We start from the raw sequence: 23,081 nt of genomic DNA, 5'->3' as shown, positions 1-23,081 counted from the left end.
AAGCAAAAACCTATGAAGAGCATACAGAATACAACTTTGTGTCAATGCATCCCAAACAAAACTCCATAATGCACAGTGGTAAGGGCAAGTCAGAAGCTAACATGCATGTTATATATCACTGTGGGAGAAGCAGAAGAAGTAACTAGGCGCCTAGAAGTGCCAGAAAACTGAAGAACATCAAAATATCCAGGTAGTATGTACTGGAAAGGAAAAGAACAAATGTTAGGAAAAGCAGTTTCAACAGGGAGGGTCTTGCCTGAGTCAACAGTGGGTGAGTACAAGGTACTGCAGTAAAACTGTCCATAGGTGCTAACGCAGCTCAAGTCTCTACAGAATCTCAATACTTAGAAGCCCCATGTGCATTCCTTTCTCAATCCCTTCCCTCCTCCTCCTAAAACTACTAACTTCACAGTAAAATCACTTTCTTCCTTTTAAAATAATTCTACTACCTAATGTGTAGCCCTGGGTAGTAATACTCTTACCCACTGATACAGATTTGATGTCTTTTAATGCTCTTTTTAGATAAGTTCCCCTTTAACATTTATCTGTTGAAGAATCTTGAGCATTTGTCCTGCAGTTTTTTAAAATTTCATACCTTTAGCATAATTCCACATATTTCGTATTTTCAGAAATTGGAAGCTGTGACCAAAGGTTTGATCAGACTCACGTGTGACACTTCTGCAAGGTTATATTCAAGTAGTAGTATCTTTTTGTAATGTTATTCATGCTAAAAATTCTACCAGATCTCTCTAGGGATTAATGGTAACTCAAGCTTATCCTTAACATTATTATTTAGAAACAGCTTGAAAATAGTTTTATCAGTTCCTGCAACTTTAGTAACAGTTTGCCTGTGTCCTTTGTATCTGTCAGTTTCAATGGGTGTAAAATCACTGAATCACATTTTCTTTCCTTAAATATACTCCATTTACTTCTGGACTGCCACAGAATCATTCCAAACTATAAACCTTGCTGGCAAAGTTCTATTTTCTCAACCTGAGTAGATGCTACAGGGCTTTTGCTTTATAATAATTCATTAAGCTGGGTTTTTTTTTGTTTTAAAGACAAATAGAAACGAAATAGATCTAAATGAGTGTATTTGAGGGTGCCTCATGGGTCACAGAAGTTTACATTTTGGAGTCACCCTTATCGGACAAGTCAATTTCTCCTAACTTTTTAAAGATTGTAAGTAAATAAAAGCACATAGAATAAAAAACACACCATAATCAATTTCTTTCCTAAAATTAGTTTCAAAGATTAAAACCAAATAGGGAAGTATTTCTGGAATGACTGACTCTTTGGTTACTCTGTGAACTGTTTCAACTCAGTAGCAGACATCAAGTGGTTTCCAGAAAAGCAGAATCCCATCACAGTATAAACGGAAAAAGATTGAGTATTTCCCTAGAGGTTACAGGGTGGTAGAATTCAAACCTCTACTTAATAGATGCATACATGTGTGTGTGCTTGCTATCTTTTCACCCCAGGTTATTTTCACAATTTTTTATCATCAAAGAATTACTAAGATTGGTGAGTAAAAGTCAAAACCAAGAATATTGAGTTACTTGATTACACCAAAGGATGTATGTGTCCATTTGATTATGTTTTATGTTGAAGCAGTAAAAGCAATGAGTGGCTCTATGAAGGGTAAGAACTGCTCAAGATTCATGGATACAGAAATGTGTTTCTATCACCAATTCTACCACATCACTCATATCCTATACCAAAACTCATGAAATCTACATCACGTAGATTTGGAATGGAGTTGGAACACAAGCTGACCTGTCAATTTTATTTATTTTCAACTGTTCATCTTGAAGTTTGAGTTACGGTGTGCAACTCCCATATGCCTAATATGCTATTTCCTTTCTCTGAAGTAGTTTAAAGACAAAGTGTCACTAGATGGCAGCAATGAGTTGACAAATTTTTTAAATGATAGCCATCTTCTTGAATCCAAAGACTTCCTATCTCACACTGTCTTTCACAATTTCTTATCAAGAGTTTCTCAGTACCTCTTAGATACTATAAATTTCTCTGCCTACTTAGAGCAACATCACCTGATCTGAACTGCTTTCCTTTAACACACTTAAGCTCCTATTTTGCCCCTTTAAGTCCCTTTCACACTACTTTCCTGTTATTCTTCCCCACCCCTATCATATTCTCTGCTTCCTATGTGTCTTCACTGCATTCATCAACTATTTCCCTCTGGCCTCCTTCAGCAGGCAACAATAAACTGCCCATGTCTGTAGAAAGTTGTCCAGTGTACAGGTGGCCCTCCCTATCTGCAGATTCTGCATCTGTAGATCTAAACAATCATGGATCAAAAAATATTATGGGGGAAAATTTATAAGTTCCAAAACCCCAAACTTGAATTTGCTACACACCATTTATATAACATTTACACTATATTTACTTTTTTTTTTTTTTAACTCAGGTATGTTTTATTTTCAGAACATTTTCAACAGTAGAATATATGAACTGGCACAGAGCAGGTACTGCTTTGTTTATGCAAGCAGCCAGCCAGCCACCGTCTTTAAATGAATTAACTGTAATGTACAATACCCCACTAAGCACTGTGTTTGGTGCTTCTGACACATACTGATTTTCCTTTTTTTGGAATATAGTTGCTTTACACTGCTGTGTAGCAAAGTGAATCATCCATAACGTGTACAAAGAGCCCCCTTTCTGGATTTCCTTCCCATTTAGGTCACCACAGAGCACCAAGTAGGGTTTCTTGTGCTACACAGGAAGTTCTCATTAGTTATCTATTTTATACATAGTAGTGTATATATGTTAATCCCAATCTACCAGTTCACATCCCCTTCCCCATAGTATCCATGTTTGTTCTCTGCGTCTCTATTTCCTCTTTGAAGATAAGACCATTTATACTATTCTTCTAGGTTCCATATATATGCATTAACATACAAATTTACTTTTTTTACATTGTATTTTCTTTACAACTATACTACATTAAGGTATTATTAATATAATTATAATATTATATTTGGTAGTATAAGTAATCTAGAAACAAAGTATATGAGAGGATGTGTATAGATTATATGCAAATACACAAATGGTGTATATAAAATATACCATTTTATACAAGGGACTTGAGCATCCCAGAATCTGGTTATCTGCCAGGGTCCTAGAATCAATCTTCCTAGGATACCAAAGGACTGTAATTTGCTCATTCCCAAAGCTAATTATTTATCAAACCACAGACACAGTCCCAAGGTAAAGACTATCATGTAAAGACTATTAACATGAAAAAATAGCACATGGTGGTACTTTCAGGCCACAAGAACACCAAATTGACCATTTTAAGATAAACTACATGGAACTGAATCACTTCATTGTACACCTGAAACTAATACAACACTGTCAATCAACTATACTTCCAGAACCAATTATAAAAATATTAAAACTGAAAAACAAAAACAGATTAAAAGTAAAAATGGTACCCCACAGCCATCTAAACAAACGTAGACCAGTCTCACTCTACAGGCCAGAAGTATCATAACTGTCAAAACAGTAAGACAAAATGGTCCCCCCAAAAGTTATGAGCAACAAAAAAGGGGAATAAAATAATAAACTGTTAACATGAAGAAGTGTTTTAAGAAAAGTATATTGAAAAAGACTCAGACCACAACCTGTTAAATCAGTGACGATTATACCAATATAAGAACTGATTCAGACAACTGTCAATATATGGCAAAAGCACTGGGTGAAGAGACTGTTGAGAGTACAATAGGATTTACATGGATTCCAAGTATGACTGACTGTTAACTATAAAAGGAAAAAAAAAGTACCTCTACTACTATAGAAATGAGTCACCACTTATATGAAGTGATCTAACATATGCTTCCTGATTTGACGAAATAAACGTATGTCACCTAAGCAATATTCTTAGTAAAATATTTGGCTTGAATCAATACAACAGGGACAATCAGATTTCAAGTCTGTGGGGACATTATACAACACAACTTGTTAGGACTCCTCAAGAGTAGGAAGATTAAGAAAGCAACACCATGGGAAAGAGATCTTTTCTGTGAAAACAAGAGAAATTTAATGCAGATAGTGTAAGAGATAATACTGAATCAATGTTTGCCTTGTTGCAGTTCCCATCTCAAGTATCACGCCTGTAACTTTAGTATCATTCAGGAGGGGGAAAGACACAGATCAAACACGGTACATTTAGACAGTTGTTACCAGAACAAGAACAGGAAGGCTGAGACAAGAATGGCTTATTTTACAGAAGTACACATTACCTGTTCAAGTTTTTTCTTTTTTTTAAAGAACCTATCACAGCAAATGGAAAAGAAATACATACCACAACACACTCTTGAGCCAGTTCCCCCCAAAACAGTTTTTTCTGTCAGATATGCAGAATGATCATCCAGTGGGGTAGAGGAGGAAACTGGCACTAACACTGCTGTAACTAAGTAAAACTAGTATATGTTTCTGTAAGCTCATTTGAAAATCCTTTGTAAAGCTACTCCAGCAAAAACTAATTTTTTAAAAAGCTCTTTAAAAAAAAAAAAAATCTTAATTAAAGCTAAGTGCTAAGCAATAGGGAGGTCAATAAATTTGTACTAATTAAGCAACTGATGACATTAAATAAATTCCTATTTTGGAATCTAAAGAGAAACAAAAGATGTTTTGTAAATTCCTGGACAAAGTAAAAAAAGATTAGCTTTTTAACAAAAACATGTTGTAGACAGTTCACATACTGGTAAAGATGTTAAAAGAATATAAAACATATATAGAGATTAGATATATCTATAGCTAATGAGACAAGAAAATGGATCAAAACATTAAAATATTGGTAATAGTTATCTCTGAGTGCTGATGCTGTTAAGTAAATATTTTCTCTGCATGTTTCCAAGTTTTAATAAGTATTTCATGATAATAAAAGACTGTTCCTGTAAAAGTATACTGCAACAGACCTCAATGACAAAAAAAAACTAAATCACATAGATCAATGTCCCCAAATTCTTCTGAGGATGATTAATCATCAAACTTCTTGAATTGCCACTTAAGTCAAGGAATTCACAACCTGAAAAAGATACTCAATTCTAAAACTTAACAGGCTCTGAACCACATTCTAGATGCTACCCAGATGCTATCATGTCTGTTATCTTTAGCACTGTCAATATCTGCAGAATTCATTGTTAAGTGCAAGACTCTGCATTTCATATACTATTTAATCCTCTTCTATCTAATTCTTAGTCCTTGGTTCCAACCTGAAGAAAATTTCAAACTTTGTTGTGTGAAGTATTAACAGTCTCTCCCAATTCTCCAGATTTTTTCAACATACTATAAGCGGGCTCATCCGTCATTTTAAAGTTTAGTAAGATTAACACACTAAAGCTATACTATGTTAAGTCTTTGATTGTGTGAAAGTCAAAGTTGCTCAGTCCTGTCCAACTCTGCGACCCCATGGACTGTAGCCCATCAGGCTCCTCTGTCGATGAAATTCTCCAGGCCAGTATACTGGAGTGGGTAGCTGTTTCCTCTCCAGGGGATCTTCCCAACCCAGGCCTTCCGCACTGCAGGCGGATTCTTTACCATCTGAGCCACCAGGGAAACCCAAGAATACTGGAGTGGGTGGGTAGCTTATCCCTTCTCCAGGGGATCTTCCCAACCCAGGCATTTAACTGTGATCTCCTGCATTGCAGGCAGATTCTTTACCAGCTGAGCTACTGTGTGGATCACAACCAACTGGAAAATTCTTAAAGAGATGGGAATATCTGACCTGTCTCCTGAGAAAGCTGTATGTAGGTCAAGAAGCAGCAGTTAGAAGTGGGCATGAACAACAAACTCATTCAAATTGGGAAAGGAGTATGTCAAGGCTGTATGCTGTCACTCTGATTATTTAACTTCCATGAAGAGTACATTATGAGAAACACTGAACATCACAAGCTGGAATCAAGATTGCCAGGAGAATTATCAACTTCAGATATGCAGATGATACTACCTTAGTGGCAGAAAGTGAAGAGGAACTAAAGAGTCTCTTGATGAGGGTGAAAGAAGAGAGTGAAAAAGCTGGCTTAAAACTCAATATTCAAAAAGGGAAGATCATGGCATCTGGTCCCATCACTTCAAGGCAAACAGAAGAGGAAAAAGTGGAAACTGTGACAGATTTTACTTTCTTGGGCTCCAAAATCACTGTGGATGGTAACTGCAGCCACAAAATTAAAAAGACGCTTGCACCTTGGAAGAAAGGCTATGACAAACCTAGACAGCATATTAAAAAGCAGAGACATCATTTTGCTGACAAAAGTCCGTATAATCAAAGCTATGGTTTTTTCAGTAGTCATGTTTGGATGTGACAGCTGGACCATAAAGGCAGCTGAGCACTGAAAAATTGATGCTTTTGAACTGTGGTGTTGGAGAAGACTCTTGAGAGTCCCTTGGACTGCAAGGAGATCCAACCAGTCCATCCTAAAGGAAATCAACCCTGAATATTCATTGGAAGGACTGACACTGAAGACCCACTCCTCGGTCTACCTGATAAGAAGAGCTGACTCACTGGAAAAGACTGTAATGGTGGAAAGATTAAAGCCAGGAAAACAGGTAACAGAGGATGAGATGGCTGGATGGCATCACCTACTCAATGTACGTGAGTTTGAGCAAACTGTGGGAGAGAGTGAAGGACAGGGAAGGCTGGTGTGCTGCGGTCCATGGGGTTGCAAAGAGTCAGAAATGACTTAGCGAATGAACAACAAAGATTAACACAATTTTCTTTCAAAAGTTTTTTTTATGCCGTATTTTAGTTTTGAAATGATAATTAATAAGATTAATCTCAACTGAAAAACCTTTCTGCGAATGTTCTGTATACTGAAAAGCTCTAACCAGGTTTACTTCTAAGAGCCAAGTTAGTAACTATGAAAGTTTAGACTACCCTATTTCAAAAAATATTTCAACTGAAAAGGTATATACAAAGATACCTATCCCCACCGTCACGCCATGCCCATTGTGACTGAACTACATTTAAAGGAGTAACTAACTTTGACGTGAGAACTTCCTGAATAGAAAATACGAAAGAGACATCCCCATACTAAAATATACCCTCATTAAAAAGCAAAAAACTGATGAATGTGTGCAATATGTATTTGTCCACAACAATTTAAGCTAATACTGTATATTAAAAAATAAAGACATTCCAATTTCAAACTTAACCACATAAGTGGTGTGGACTTCCCTCTGGAAAGCCAATCCTTTCAAACACCAGATTCTTCCATCATAAAATGAGTATCGTTGAAAGCACTTTTCTCAAAGGATAGGTATGAGGTGTAAGTGAAGATACAGAAAACACTGAACATGGTGCCTGGCACACAGCAAGTGTAGCCACTGCAGCTGCTCTTACTACTACATCATTTTCTATTATTGGTACATACCAATAAAAAATGGGACATAGACACAAGGACACAAAAGGTGATTAAAAATTAAACCAAACACTATACCTACCAAACAAGTAGAAATATTTTAAATTGAAATTTTCACACGTTATTTCTGACAGTATGAACAGGTAACGGTATATTCAGAAGTGGACTATTTTATCAAAGCCTTAAAATTGTACATGTTCTTAAAAAAAAAAAAAAAAAAAAAAACCTCATGCATGTTCTGTGACTCAATAATCTTACCTCTGAGAACTTATCTGAAGGAATCAAGGATGTGGACATACTACAGTGAAAAATTGGAAAATAAACACATAATATGAAACTAAATGAATTTCAGTACATCAGTCTAACTGGAAACAAGCAGCAACTTTAAAAAAATAACTAATTGGGAATTCTGTCAGTCCAGCAGTTAAGAATCCATACTTCCACTGGAGGGGGCACAAGCTCATCCCTGGCTGGGGAAATAAGACCCTGCAAGCTGCATGGCACAGCCAAAAATATATATAATAATAAAAAAAAAAACTTGATACCAAGAGATTTTCAAGATGTTAAGCATACACAATATATAAATTATCTAGAAGACAACACACTAAAGTGTTAGACATCTCAGGATGTGGTAAGATCATGAGGTTTTAGAATACTCTTTTCTCCAAATTTTTCTTTAATACTGTAACAGTTCTTAATTTTTTCGTTCTGTAAAGATAGCTTCATGCTACCCTGGAATTTAATGATTATATGGCTTGGTGTAGTCATCAATGTTTTTCTATAAATTTCTTAACAGAAGTTAGAAAAGTTGAGTGCTTCCCCTCCTTAATGAAATTCAGATCTATGTAAAATCAAGGAAATGGGCATCTTTAGGACAACAAAACTTTCACTAGATGTTGCATTCTGTAATTTGGTGTTTCTCATTCTATGTCTGTTGGCAGTCCCAACACACAGAGATATTGGGTATAATTCCCTGTGTACACGTGCTTAGTCGCTTCAGTCACGTCCAACTCATGCGACAGTATGCAATGCAGCCTGCCAGGCTCCTCTGTCCATGGGATTCTCCAGGCAAAAATAGTTAAATGTGCTGCTATGCCCTCCTCCAGGCAATCTTCCTGACCCAGGGATTGAAACCCCATCTCTTACATCTAACCTGCATTGGCAGGCAGGTTCTTCACCCACAATGCCACCTGTATTTACTAAACAGTTAAATCCTTGCTTATCTATTTTATGTTTAGTAGTTTCTATCAGTTAATTCCATACTCCTAATGCGTCCTCCTCACCCATCATTAAATGTTAAGTCACCTCTATTCTATGAGTGTTATTACATCACACTTTAGGGGGTAGGGGAAAAAATACAGCATTAAAAAACCCACCATATTCTTAACTAAAACAACTTCTATACAGGAAAACTCCCCATCAACAACTGTTTCCTCAGAATATTTTAAACCATTTGAAAAAAAGTTCCTGAATCTATAAGCATTAGGAGTATGTAAGAGAATGCTTTTCACAGCAAAAGAATTAAGAATTACTTCACTAAGGCCAATAAATCTTGACTGTTTTCAGCAAAACATTTGAGAAAAAGCAAACATAGCAATCTAGGTGAAAGAAATTCATTATTCTGTTTTCTTATGTCTCAAAAGCTGGGAAAAGGAAAAAATGGTCATAACTTCAGAGCCACCTTGACCTACAAGGTTACATTTTTCAAATGTTTCAGCTATCATTTACTGCAAAGAAATAATTACACGTTGGTCACACTACATATGATTTGCCTAAGAGCTCAGATAATTCAAAATACACACATTTCAGGATGGCATGTATATCTGATTACTAGCTTAAGTGGCTCAGCCATTTATTCAGATTGCCTGATGGTAATTACTTGATTTTTAATTCTATTTGTAATTAGGAAGAGTCATTATTCAAAATTTGTACATGAGTCATCTTTAATACTGCATTATCTCAAATTTACATAAAATGTGGCTACTTTATGACCCTCAACTATGCTCCCCAAAGAGCAAAAACACTCATCAGAAAGTCTATTAAAATTTCCAATTCCCAAGTAATAAAAAGGAGTGAAAGGGTAGGACATGGTATTCTGTAATTCTAAAAAGCTTCCAGATGATGATTAATGATATGCTATTGCTGTGGATCATAGTCTGAATAGCAAGGGTCAACAATACTTACACGTAAGACTTCATTTATTATCTTGTAGAAAGCTTCAATGTTATCGGTGAACTCAAACTGAGCCTTTAGTAACAACAAATAAACTTTTTAAAGTCTCACCAGGAGACACATTAGGAAAAAAATCAAGATTTTTCAGATTTTGCAAAGATAATACTATAATTTTGCTATGTAACAGCGAGCGGGATCTGGGAAAGCATCCAGTTACCAGATATAATACATTAACATTTCTGCAATTAATACATAAGCATAGTCACTAAATATAACAAAGACTATAAATAATCTCATGTCAGTTGAAGTCAGGTTTTGTGATCAAACATGAAAAACTGTCACGGATTTCTGAATTGAGAACAAAAGATCTGATGGTACAACAAAATAATTTTTAATAGGGAAACCCAACTTAAAGTTACTACATCATTCTCCATCTCTCAGACCCAAGCAACTAAAGCACAGTCCTAGAATTTAGTAGTAAAATGTGTATGTGTGCTAAGTTGCTTCAGTCGTGTCTGTCTGTGAGCCTATCGACTATAGCCTGCCAGGCTGCTCTGTCCATGGCATTCTCCAAGCAAGAATACTGGAGTGGATTGCCATTTCTTCCTCCAGGGGACCTTCCTAACACAGGGATTGAACCAGAGTTTCTTACGTCTCATGCGTTGGCAGGCAGGTTCTTTACCACTAGTGCCACTTGGGAAGCCCAAAATGTATATGGAATACAGCAAATTCCATCTTTTGCTAGCCTGAAAACTCAAATTTTATCACACATGAGGATAATCATTACCAAGCTTCTCACTCAAAATTTTACACTTATCTCTGATTAACAGAAGTTTCCAAATTCTAGGAAGGAATAAGCAAAACTTAACACGTAAGCAAAAAAACAGTCATCCAAGCTACCATTCCCATAGAAAAAACACACCTAGAGAATGCCTTACTCAGTCCTCAAAGAGTACCACCTTAGGGTCTTCAAATATATTTTACTACATGTTTTTGTGTGATAAGAGTCCTTATCTTTCAAAGAAACAATGAAATAGCTATAGATGAAATAAATCAATTATTTATATACAATATTGTAAAGTTTTAAAATAAAATTAAAAAAAAAAAAAAACATGAAGGGAAGGGAATGGATGTAGGTATAGATTAAAACAAGATTACCCCAAATTTGCCAAAGCCAGACAAGTTCGTAGCAATTAACCTGGTGGGAGCCTTTTACTCAGAAAATGTATTAACTCTTTAAACATTCTTACTCTTCAATTAATAGACTTATCAAACATGAAGAACATTTAAATTTCAGGACCAAACCCTGAAACACAGTGAAAGAGACTCAAGAAATTAACAAAATTAGAAGTCAAATATTAGTGGTCACTTACATTAAGTAAACTGTTTTTACCTTTTTCAGAGAGCAACCTAGACTGCAGCTTTTAAAACATGCATGCTCTTGAACAGTTATACTTCTAGGGCTTAATTCTAAGCAAATAACTAAGAGTTATTCACAAAATCTTAGCTGTAAGACTATTCAATTGCTTTTAAAAGGAAAAACGTAAGAACTCAACAATAGAGTACTGGTTAAGCAAAAACACTGCGTAAGTATGCAATGTAATACTATGCAGTTATTATAATCTTTAGGAGAGCTGTATCTAATAACATTTTATACTGATGTTACGTTCATGCTGAAAAAAAAAAGACGACTACTTAAATGTATATGCCGTATGTAGGGGGCCTTCCAGGTGGTTCGGTGGTAAATGATCTGCCTGCCAATGCAGGAGACACAGGAGAGGCAGGTTCAATCCCTGGGTCAGGAAGAGCCCGTGGAGGAGGAAATGGCAACCCACTCCAGTATTCTTGCCTGGGAAATCCCACAGACAGGAGTCATATGTAGAACATTACTTTTTCAAAAGCATACATACACCAAAAAAAAAAAGTCTGAAAGGACACATCAAAACTTTTATTCTGGATGGGTAAGTATGCCTTTTTGATGGGCCTCCATTGCATTTTCTAAATGTTGTATGTGCATGCATTGCTTAATTTGGATTAAGGCCAAAATAAAGATGGGGGTAACTTCTTTTAAAAATTCACATCAATCAAGTCATTTGATTAGTCTTCCTTTTTAGTTTCAGTAAAACTAAATCTTAACACAAACCGTTAATTCCAACACAGGAAGCCAACAAACTTTCAAGGATAACAAGGGAAATTTTTTCCTTGGAAAAAACACTTTATTACCTCAATTTTAGCTCTAAAGTTTTTTAAAGTTATCACAAAACTACTAAGGCAAAGACTGTACTTCCTTAAATTTAAAAATTCAAGGAGTTATAGCACACTATGGTTACACAATTTTCAGAATTGAGTAAGAGGACTAAGGGAAATTTCTCATTTAACATGTATTCAACTATTCCTAAATGTTATTCCAGACAAGTTAGAAAAGCCTAAGACTGGTTCAATGAATTTCCAGGAAGCTATATTAGTTCTGAAACCAACTCAAAAGCCACAGGTTAATGTAAACAATAAATAGGAAGAGTATTTCAGAAAGGTCAATCTGGAATCAGATTAGATAGGAAGAAAAACTCAGATGCCCTTTCATCTACTACATGTGTGCTCAGTCGTGTCCAACTCTTTGTGACTCCATAGATGAAGCCCACCAGGTTCCTCTGTCCATGGAATTTTCCAGGCAAGAGTACTGGAGTGGATTGTCATTTCCTAATCCAGGGGATCTCCCCAACCCAAGGACGGAACCTGTGTCTCCTGCATTTGCAGGCAGGTTCTTCACCACTGAGTCACAGAGGAAGCCCTTAATCTACTATAAGTGTTAGTCGCTCAGTCATGCCCAACTCTGCAACCCTATGGACTGCAGCCCACCAGACTTCTCTGTCCATGAGATTTTCCAGGCAAGGATACTGGAGTGGCTTGCCATTTCCTTCCCTATGGCTACTGCTTAAAAATGGCTATGTATTCCCAGTGGAGAATAAATCCTTAAAAAATGACCAAGTTCTCTCAAATTTTTATTAAAGCCCCATCACCAGCAATACAGCAGCCTACATCCTCAAATGGGACTCATTCCATCACAGGCAAACCTAATTTAAGGCTGCTTTTACAACTAAAAAAAGTCACTTACTAAACTACCACAGAAGCCAGTTATGCTCTTTATATTCAGACATAAAATCAAAGAGCTGAAGTATATCGACAACAAGGAGTTTTAGGTTTAATTAGAAGCAAAATACTGTTGTGTTGCTCAATAATGGTCTTTGACCACACAAAGCAAGTTTCCTTCTAACCCTAAGTCCTTCCCGCTTGTCCAGAAGTAATCCATCAATGATGTTTTCACGTGCATCTTTCCAGATATTTCTATCTTACACAGTAGAAAATAAACTTCTATAATATGTGAGCTGATGAAAAGTGTTAAAGAGAAATTAGAAGGCTAAATGAGAGAAAACAACAGAGGTGATGACTTTTGAGTAAGAACGAAAATGAACTGAGCAATCCAATCTGTCTGGGGAAGAACCACCCCCCCGCCCCACCCCCACCCAAAAAAGGCTTTTGAGGTAGGAACATTTAGTATATTCAAATCTCAGTTAAGGAGGCCAGTGTGGCTGAAGCAGAGTAGTATACAATTAACAAGGAGGAGGTGCATAACAGATCATACAGCACATCTTGTAAATCACAATACAATTTTGACTTGAATGCTGAAATAGGCAGCTATTAAGTGAGTTTCAAACCAGAAACTCAGGTCAAACATTATTACTTTAATAGGATCAATCTAGCTACCACACACTGGGGTAGAGGTATAAAAGAAATATAAATCTATTGTAATAATCTGCCAAAGACAAATGACGGCTTGAAATTGGATCAAGTCACAGCAGAATGAGTGGTGAATCCTTGTTAGAATTAAAAGGCAGAAATGATAGTGTTTTCTACAATGCCAAAGATGAGGTATGACAGAAAAAAAAAAGTCAAGGATGGCTAACCAAAGTAAACTTGAAAACGCCAGTTTCATTAACTGAAATGGCAACACTCTGCAGAAGAAACTGGTTTGAGAGAAGAACAGCAGGAGCCCAGTTTTGGACTTTTAAACTGATATATACTTAAAAGTACACTCACAGGAGCTGTCAGTTGGGTAACTGGATAGAGACAATAAAGAGAAGTCCAGGCTGGTGATACATGTTTGGGCATCATCAGCTTATAGACAGTATAAAAAATCATGTGACTGAATGAAATGACACAGGGAAGTATGAGTAGAAAAGTGAAGTGGAAGAACTGAACCACAGAGCTAAGTGGGAGAAGGAATAGCCAGAAAGAGAATGAAACCTGGAAGCTACGTAAAAAATATTTTCAAAAAGTGGCAGCTCAACTGGTTAAATCATACCAACAAGACTGATAGGGACTGAAAAAGGACCACTGGATTTAGTAAATCCCTCTGGGTTACACATTTTTTAAAACCATAAATTATATGATTACTTTTTTTCTCCCAACTGAAACTCACTTTTAAATGTTAATTGTTTATTTCCCTAAAGAATGTTGCTACAACCAGAGTCTTGAAAATCATACTACAAACCTGTATCTACCCAAATAACTACCTTGGATACGTCATGCTATTTAAACTGTTGTAAACTGAACAAAATAGTTTAACAGTGACTTTTTGCTTAAAACTTGCTAAAAACAGAAGTCCAGAGCAGTTTTTTGTTTTAGGCACTTTAATCAAAGATGTTTTTCTAGAATACTTCACATGTCATGTACAGTCAGTCTAGTATGATTATGACTTGATATCTATAGTTTCAACTGCCTGGGTTGAATCCATGCTTCACTTGACATTTATTAGGTATGTCTAACTTTGGGCAAATTATGCAAATCTGTGCTTGAATAGTCTCATCTCTGAAATGTGAAAAGACAGTAATATTTACATAAGGTTATAATTAATACAGGAACTTTAACAGTAATGGACACATGGTAAGTTCCCCATTTACCACTTTCAAGAAACTGAAGTTTTTGTACTTCATTTTTCCTTTCAAATAGGAAAGCTATTATGTCAGGTCTGATTCAACAGGGGTGTTAGAGAAATAACTAACTTCCTAAAGCCTAATTAAATATCCTCTTCAAACTCTTGTTCATTAATACACACAAAGAAATCTTATTTGTAAAACCAGGGCCAAGTGCCCTCAGGCCTAGGATTACTATCTGCTTCAAGAGATGAATAGACAGTGGCCTATTTTAACAGGTCTTCTAATCTAGTCTTTAGTCCTACTTACACTTAGCTCCTAAGGTCTCTCTGCTGGCAGCACCCTTTCATTGCCATATCTGTATCTGGCTCCCTTAACTATCATCTCTTTTCCTTCATGGATCTAGATTGTGAAAGTGCTATTCTCTTCTCTCTCAATGGTCTACAATACTCAAGAGGGGAGGAGACAGCATGTTTTGTTCACCTGTATATGCCCAAGCCTAATGGTGATTTTCAGAATAAGCACTCCAATGTTTAATAAACAACATTTCTAACTTGAAAGCTGGGAATCTTCCCAAATCTGTCACTCTCCGTATCACAGCCACCACCAAATCCTAAATTTACTGGTTCCTAATCCCAGTACCATTGCTTTTGGCAGTGATATTTGCCCAGTGAACTGGCCAGTAAAGCCAGTTCATTATTCTTCCCTCTATTCCAGTTTCTTACTTATCACCTACTCCAATCTCATTCTCCTCTACGGCCATTTCCTCATGGCTATTACAATGACATTTCTAAAAATGAAAATCTGATATCATTCCTCAATTCAGAATCTTTTAATAGTCGTCAGTTTCTGGATCAAGTACAAATTCCTTGGCGCGGTATTAAAATTTTTATAACCTGGCCTTAACTCTCTAAAAGCCTTTCCTGAACTCTTAAGAGTCAATGAGGCGCCCATCTATTGCACAGTTCTATAGGCTCTGTGCCTACCTTTAACCACAGTGACATTATATCATCCATCAGTCTCTCTCACAAGGCTATGAGTCCCCGAAGAACTATTACACCTTTTCGCATTCCGCAAACCAGAAGAACATGACCCATGAAATAATGGATTTGTAAAACGATATCAATAAAACCTGGACCTAAAAGAAAATTTTCCATTCCTCTTCCAGGCAACTTCACAGCGTTTTACTTAATTTTCTCCCATTTTGTTTTCCTTTGAGGCTGCCTTCAGTTTTCACTTTAACTAGATTTTACTTTCAATAGGAGTAAGGGGAGGGGTCAAGTATGTGATTTACTCCAGTACACACAGCTAAGTATACCTTTAAAAGCCACTCTACTTCTCTCCTGGCCTTACCCCAGCTCAACATTAAAGCAACTCTCAAGTGAATTATCAAAACGTTTCACCGTTGTTAAAATATTACCGTGTATTAGTCACTCAGTTGCATCCTACTCTCTGTGATTTCTACAGGCTGCTATTATTTTTAACACTTTGACTATCCACATTCTTATTAATCTCTGCATTTTTCTTGTGAATATTCAGTCTCATTAACCTTTGGAACACAGTCGATTCCCTAATATGTAGCTGGGCCACAAGTAATCACTGAAAAAGAGGTCAATCCTTGATCTTTCCTGGTTTGGATACAGAGATTATACAGATTTCCCTGCTTTCTGAGGTTAAAAAGTCTATTTATCCTTTTCTTTAAAAAAAAAAACCTTCCAGTCAGATAGCACTTCAATATCAAAGCATGTTTCTTGTGGGTTGATTCACACTAAATTTTAATGATAAAAAAGCCTAAATACAATCCAAATTTATTGTCACAATGTAAAGATTACTCTAAATGACACAAAATGTTTACTAATTTGCAATAATCTAAGAAAAAAAGAATACCTAACATTTTTGTCTTGCTGATCATTAAAACGTCATTTTCATTCTAAACTATATGTAAACTTCAGCTGCTCTTTGCTTTAGGAAAAACCCTCAGCACCCCAAGTTTGACACTCATAATTCCATTAGTGTACAAAACCCTGAAGGGTTCTTCCTTAGGAAACATCTTTTGAGATACACACACAAAAGCCTAACCTAAACATTTCCAGAAGCTATCACCTGCACGACATCAACTTAAACAGGTGTTACTTCCTAGTCTTTCCAATGAAACCAAGTGGACCTCACACCTCTTACCATCACCCAGGAAGGGTGTGCATCTGTTCCGAAGGCCCCCCTGGCTCCAGGTCATCCTGGCTGCTGCTGCTCCAGGCTGGGCATCCGTGTTGCTGCAGCTTGTGGTTTGTGATGATGGGTAGTGTACAGGAAAAGCAGGATGGGATTTCAAGGGAAACAGGAGGGGGATGGCTTTCTGGGAAAATGCCATCACCATCATAGGTGTTAAGTAATACCACACACATTTTATTGCAGCACAGTTTAAAAATTTAACAAATGAAAGATTAAAAATAAAAAAAACAAAAATAAAAAAATAAAAAATACAGACGTCCAGAGATGCTCTAAAACAGTTAAGTTAAAGATCAGGAAAAATAAGGTCACAGACTTAACAGCCAGTAAAATTCTTTCCAGCGTGGGGAAGGGGATAAGGGCAAGGGGGGAGGGTTGGGAGAGAAAAGGTTTATGTGATCAATCCACTTAAAAATGCTAATGCCTTCACTTTCTCTCCCAAGATGTAAAACTCCAAAGTCAATCAGGAGGCCGGAGAAATTCTTAATGAACATTCAGAAAAACTCGATTTTAATCCGGTTAAAAATCATCAGTGTCATTATCATCATCATCATCACCATCATTAAGTATAATAAATAATAGTAACTAGTAACAACAATAAAAAGGAAATCAGCGGAAAGTCAGGAAAAATGTAAAAAAAAAATTGGAATAACTTACTGTAGCTGAAGATCAAAAAAATCTCACTGTAAAAAAACAAAAATAAAAATAGCCCAGATTAGAAAAACGGGAGGTGCAAAAATGTCAAGTCAGTAAAGTTCATTTCTTTTCTCTTTCCAAAAGCAGTTTCCACAAAAACCGCCAAGGGTGAAGTTCTCAGTAGCAGACAAGCAAAGCCCTTTCCACATCATCAATCAATCTTAAAAATACACGAGGAAGTAGAGAGGTCAGTTTATGAGAGGCTAAAAGGCTCCTCCTCCTCTAACCCAATTGCTGCAGAAAAAATAGAAATAGAAATTTAAAAATTACATCTTAAATCCAAGTCCCGTTTTTGGAAACAATTGAAAAAAAAAACCACCTGTAAATTTGCCGTAGTGCACACCAAGTTGCATCATTATGTTTAAAATGTCTTTATAAAATCAATTTTGGAATGGGAATGTGTGTGTTCTGGAAGGGTGGGGAAGGGAGGTTAAAAATCAAAGCTGAGCTCCAGTGAGTAGGGATGGGGTTCGCCTTGCTGCCCTGTGAAAGGAGAAGGGACAGATTGAGTCAGAGTTCCTCAGAAATGTTGTGCCCTAAACCCCCAAGACAGAAATATCTGTCCATTTCATGTAACATTCTGGTAAAACATAACATCCCACTGGATGGGGAGAGCCTCTATAGAATTACCACCTCTACCATTGACTGGCTTCACAATTCTTCAATGTCAGTAGGTGACTATTTTAATTACATATGCACCTGTATTCCCTTAAGGGTCTCAGAAAAATATCCACATTCAAACACTCCTCTTGATAATCAGTTTGGTCAAAGAAAATGTAGAAAACCAGGTACACAGAGATGAAGTGAGCAAATGTCAAACAGCAGAAAGCAGATTTGTGTTTTAAATTTTAGGCCCAGGTAGCTTTTCCTACCATACAAATTGAAGGAGAAGGGTCTACTCTAAAGATACATACTAGAGATGACATCTAGTCTCAAAACCAATGAGTGGTCAATCTATAAGACCTGACAGAACCTGTCAGGGAACCAGTTTAAATAAAGAGCACATTAATCCACTCAGTAACAGAATGAAAAGTCAGATGAAGGAAAAAAGATTATTATGGCTACTGACTATACAGTGTTAAAAAAAACAGGCAAAAAGTATGTGTTTGTTTCTTTGTGGTCCCACTGTTTACAAATAGTACATATTGCTAATTCCAAGATAGGAATTCTAAGAATCTGATACATACCACAACAGACTGGCTAAGATTTGCAATTAGATTGTAGGTCTTTGAGCAAATAAGAATGACTGTACTTGCATTTTAATATTCAGCCATGAGATTTTATTCTCCTTTCCAAATGTCAGTGAACTAAAAAATTTAAGCTGAGCTTTTAAAAAGTGTTCCTTAAGTCAATTACAAATTAATGACTACAGCAATAGAAAAGGTACTATTAACTCTATTTTTGAGAAGTAGTAGACCAAATAAGCTACTTTTACGCTTAGACTGTGTTAAATTTTAACTGATGTGTTAAATGTTACAAATGCACAAACTATTAAAAAAAAGTTACAGAAAATGTACAATTATTTGAACGTACATTCAAATATACATTTTGAATGTGTAAGTGTAAGGGATGTTCAATTATGGTGAGACATTCAGTTTTCTTCTTTGGAATCACAGCCTGAACTTGGTACTCAGTAATGTCAGGATGTTAAATAACTGGTTCATCTACAAACAAATCCTCAGTAAACATGTTATAAGCTTAAAAAGTAATATGAAAACATTTACATCTTTCAAATTCAAGAACTTAAGATGTCTCCCAAGATACTATGCTTAATTGATGAGCTACCCCCTCATAAAAATGATTAACCAAATTTAACACCTAATTGTAACTTTTGCAATTAATAGTACACCTGTAGTTTTTACTTTGTCAAACCTCTAGGAGATTTGCATCCCTTCTTCTAAAGGGGTATTCTCAAAGTGAGGGCTGCCAACCAAGATAGCGTGGCACATATCAGAAACGCACATTAACAGGGTCTACCTCAGACTGACTTTATTAGAAAGTGGTGATGGAGAGCCCAGCAATCTGTTTTAACCAGCCCTCTTGCTGGTCCTAATGTCTGCTCATGTTTAAGAACCACTGTGTAGAGTTTAATAAGGAATCTCTATCCCCTAATTAGTATCGAAACATACTAACTCGAAGATTATAACCTACCACACTAAACGCTATACCACAAAGCCCTACAGAAATTCCTTTTCCCTTTATAAACTTTAGATTTCCAGTGTCTAAGAGAACACATGCAGCTATGCTACATCTTAAAGTTCTGGTTTTCACCATAGTCAACTATCTAGTAAATCTATTATGTACAAAATTTTAAGGCTCCCTGATCCCAATGAGAATGAATGACTATATATTAAGTATGAGCAAATAATGCTCCCCAGACAACTAATAAAATGACGTGAAGACTGAAATACTGTTAAGACAGTTAACAGTAATTACTAATATATAAAAACTGTTGTCACACAATAAAACTATTTCTGTACACTATTTAGCCTTCTGGCAACAAATGACTTGAATTATAAAAAATAGAAATTAAGAGGTAAGAAGTCTAAGACCCCCTTATAAATATAAAACTGAATTTCAGAAAGTTTAACTGATTTGCCTAACAGGTAGGTAATAAGCAGCAGGAGGGCAAAAATCCAGTTCTCTTAACTCCTAGACCAGGGTTCTTTCAACTGTACACTCCCCACTTGACATCTCACACATCCACCGGTTAATATAAACTAATCTTTAAGATTAGAATAACTAGCTATTTTGGAGCTTATTCCTTGCTTGTTTCTACAGCAATTCCATCCAAAACAAGGTCACACACTATGCAAAACCCTCTAGAGACCTAATCAGGAATAAGGTGTGTTTATATCCTCTACCAAAGAAAACAGGAGGCATGAGCATGGGAAACAGAGTCCTCCAACTTAACCCACCCTTCTTAAATCCCTCTACTCCAGCCAACATGAAAATGTTACTAATGCCTATCTATTTGAAATCAAATCTACAATTATTTCAGATATTAATTTTGTGGCCAAATCATTCCGGATGAGTGATATTAAACTGTTACCTTGGTACATGCTGATCCTAAGGAACACATTTCTAACACCTCAAGGCAAGAAAAGTGCCCTTCAAATAATTTTATTGCCATTTAAGAATTTAACCATTCTTAAATACTGATTTCATACATTTCTATTTGCCAACAATATTAGGTGTATGATTTCCTAAATTAACCAATCATTGCCCTTTTAAAAGTCCATGTGACAATCTAAATGCTTAAGCTTTTATTTTTTTTAAGGCAAAGCTTTTGATTCCTATTACAAAATCTATATGCTAAGGGATTGATACATAGCTACCTAGAGTAACAGTTTTTTAGCTTCTGTTCCTAAGGGACAAATTTACCCAGCATGGGCTTAAACTGTACTTAACATTACTTTTTGTGAATGTGTAACACATTACGAAAAACAAAATCACCTAAAGCTTACAAAAATATTTAAAAAACAGCGGTTTCTTGGGTAAGTGAATGTGATACTTTGAAACTTATGTAATTTCTACAAACTGAGCAAAAATTGTTTAGTAATTTTCAGGGCTTAGCAAATAGTAACCACCATAATACCTGCTTAACAAAAGGCATATAGTTATGCATTTTTGCCAACTTTGGGATGGTCTGGAAAATTAATGCCAGAATATCCCGAAAATAAACTTACAAAATCTTAGGACGTTACACTAATAAACGCAATACTCATAATCTTTTCCCCAAGAGCAGTTTGGGGATTTCCAGTTACCGCTAGTCCTTGCTGTAATTACTTTTAATATCTACTATTCCAACAGGGAGGTAAAGCCACTTGACTTAACCTGGAGACCAAATTCCTTACTAGTTCGGCTGATTAATATGACCCAGGCAATCAACACTCATGCCTCGGTTTCTGTCTATGAAAGATAGTAATACCTACCTCAAGCAAGTTCCACTAACTTATATATTTCAAGTGATTTGTAACCTGCAGATAAAAATCCAGCTTTAATTATTACTGTTAATATGTAAATCAGATTACAATTTTTTAAATAAAATTGAAAATATTTCAAGGTCCATCATTTGTTCAGAGAGGCGTAAACTAAAAAGTAATCAGTAAAATATTAAACCTATTTTCATATTTATACCCTGCGGTACGCTCCAGAATTTGGAGGCTTGCGGTACAAAAAATTTCTGCTTGATAACCCTTCCCCATCCCCCACTTAATTTTCAATTTAACAGGAAGCATCGGCACTACATTAACTTGAACTACATTCATGAGCATCTTTGATCATCCCTTTCACAATCTCAGAGTCCTCATGGTCACAGAAAATTAAAGGACAGCCGTTAACACAGGAGAGAGAATAAGAAAAACAGCATTTTCCCTGCCGATTGTGGCCTAGAGGACACTGGGTTAAAAATCTACGCAAGGGCCGAGGCCTAGAAAACTCTTGCGTAAGATCTAATCCCCCAAACCAGAGAATAAACGGGGGCCTGCTTACTCTACCGAGGGGAGGGTTCCCTCGTCCTCTCTCCCACTCCACCTCGCGCTCCCCAAAGAACCCAGCGCTTCCCCTGCTTCCGCTCCCTCCACTTACCAGGAGGGGGAAGGGAGAAGAGATTCGATTCTGAATCTCCTACCCCTGGGTTCTACGTGGAGAAGCCGATTGCTGCTCGAGGTCGGCAACGCGGTCGCAATCGCTCAGTCTTCGCCTCTTCACAAAATGGCCCCCGAGTCTCCTCTGCCGCCGAGGCGAAGGTCTAGGCCCGCCCCACTCCTGAGAATCCTCCTATTGGCTGCGAGTTTTCTCGCTCCCGCTTCTCATTAGACGGTTCTACCGCTCTTCACAATTCTATCCAATCACAATCAGTAGTGGGTTAGACTAATCTAGAGAATTTCCACATGCGTGGGAAAAACTAGTTTGTAACTGGTTATATTTCCTGTCATTTATCTTCTGAGTCATGCTTATTGGCCACTGTACCCTGACGAAGCTCTGGGTGGAAACTTGCCTTTGTAAGGCTCACCGCTTCACATCCGGGTATCCGATATGTCTGATTGGCGGTCTCAGTATCCCATCTGCTCTTTAGAGCGCATAGAAGCAGGCTCACCCGGATCTCGGAATTCCCGCGGCGCGGGGGGCGGGTAAAGATTGCCGGGTCTTGTTTGGTAGACTTCCGAAAGGTCTGCCCTAGCTTCCGGCCTAGGTAAAAGGAAAAGCTGTAGCCCGCGGTGTGGACAAAAAAAATTGTTTTTTCTTTGACTGGGGAGGGAGCACTAAAAGCTAGAATAGAAACCAGCCCTGCAGTTTTTCCAACCCTAGAGCTCCTTTCTGAACATGTCTCAGCTTGTCAAGCCCTTCAAACAACCCATATCTTACGCAAAACAACTGACTTACTCACCTCTCCATTGCAAAAGGTAAAAATAAAGTATAAAATACTGGCCTGGGATACTACTACAGCATTCGTCCTCTGGCCCCAGGTCATCTCACTTTCTAATACCCTATATGCCAACCAAATTGGTTCAACTGGCTAGCTCTCCCCCGCCCGAACCCACAATCGCGTCCATTAATTCTCCGCATCCTGAAACGATCCTGTCTCCCACCTACTGCCGTCGTCTGCACTGCAGTCCCTCTGGTTATATTATAGCAGCCGAGCACGCAATGCAATAAGGGCCAGCTGTGC

At 37.0% G+C, this 23,081-nt stretch overlaps 1 protein-coding gene across 10 annotated transcripts in view; it reads right to left on the bottom strand.

The window, feature by feature from the left end:
• HNRNPC (heterogeneous nuclear ribonucleoprotein C) overlaps window positions 1–22,152 on the bottom strand; it is a 45,192-nt gene extending 23,040 nt beyond the window's left edge. For 4 of the 10 annotated variants that reach the window (XM_019968399.2, XM_019968404.2, XM_019968405.2 and 1 more), the window contains exons 1-2: window positions 21,998–22,152; window positions 17,369–17,394 (exon numbers count right to left, since the gene is read on the bottom strand). The gene's annotated coding sequence lies outside the window, so the exon portion shown is untranslated. Of the gene's footprint in view, window positions 1–16,656; window positions 16,839–17,368; window positions 17,395–17,726; window positions 17,891–21,342; window positions 21,388–21,997 lie in introns of those variants that run through there. The other 6 variants (XM_070797152.1, XM_070797153.1, XM_019968400.2 and 3 more) reach the window with 6 other exon arrangements.
• Window positions 22,153–23,081: the final 929 nt, after the last annotated feature.

This window comes from Bos indicus, chromosome 10, assembly GCF_029378745.1.
Source record: "Bos indicus isolate NIAB-ARS_2022 breed Sahiwal x Tharparkar chromosome 10, NIAB-ARS_B.indTharparkar_mat_pri_1.0, whole genome shotgun sequence".
Classification (NCBI taxonomy): Eukaryota; Metazoa; Chordata; class Mammalia; order Artiodactyla; family Bovidae; genus Bos; species Bos indicus.
The sequence above is the reverse complement of the archived record's forward strand: the minus strand, read 5'-3'. Positions and strand labels throughout refer to the sequence as shown.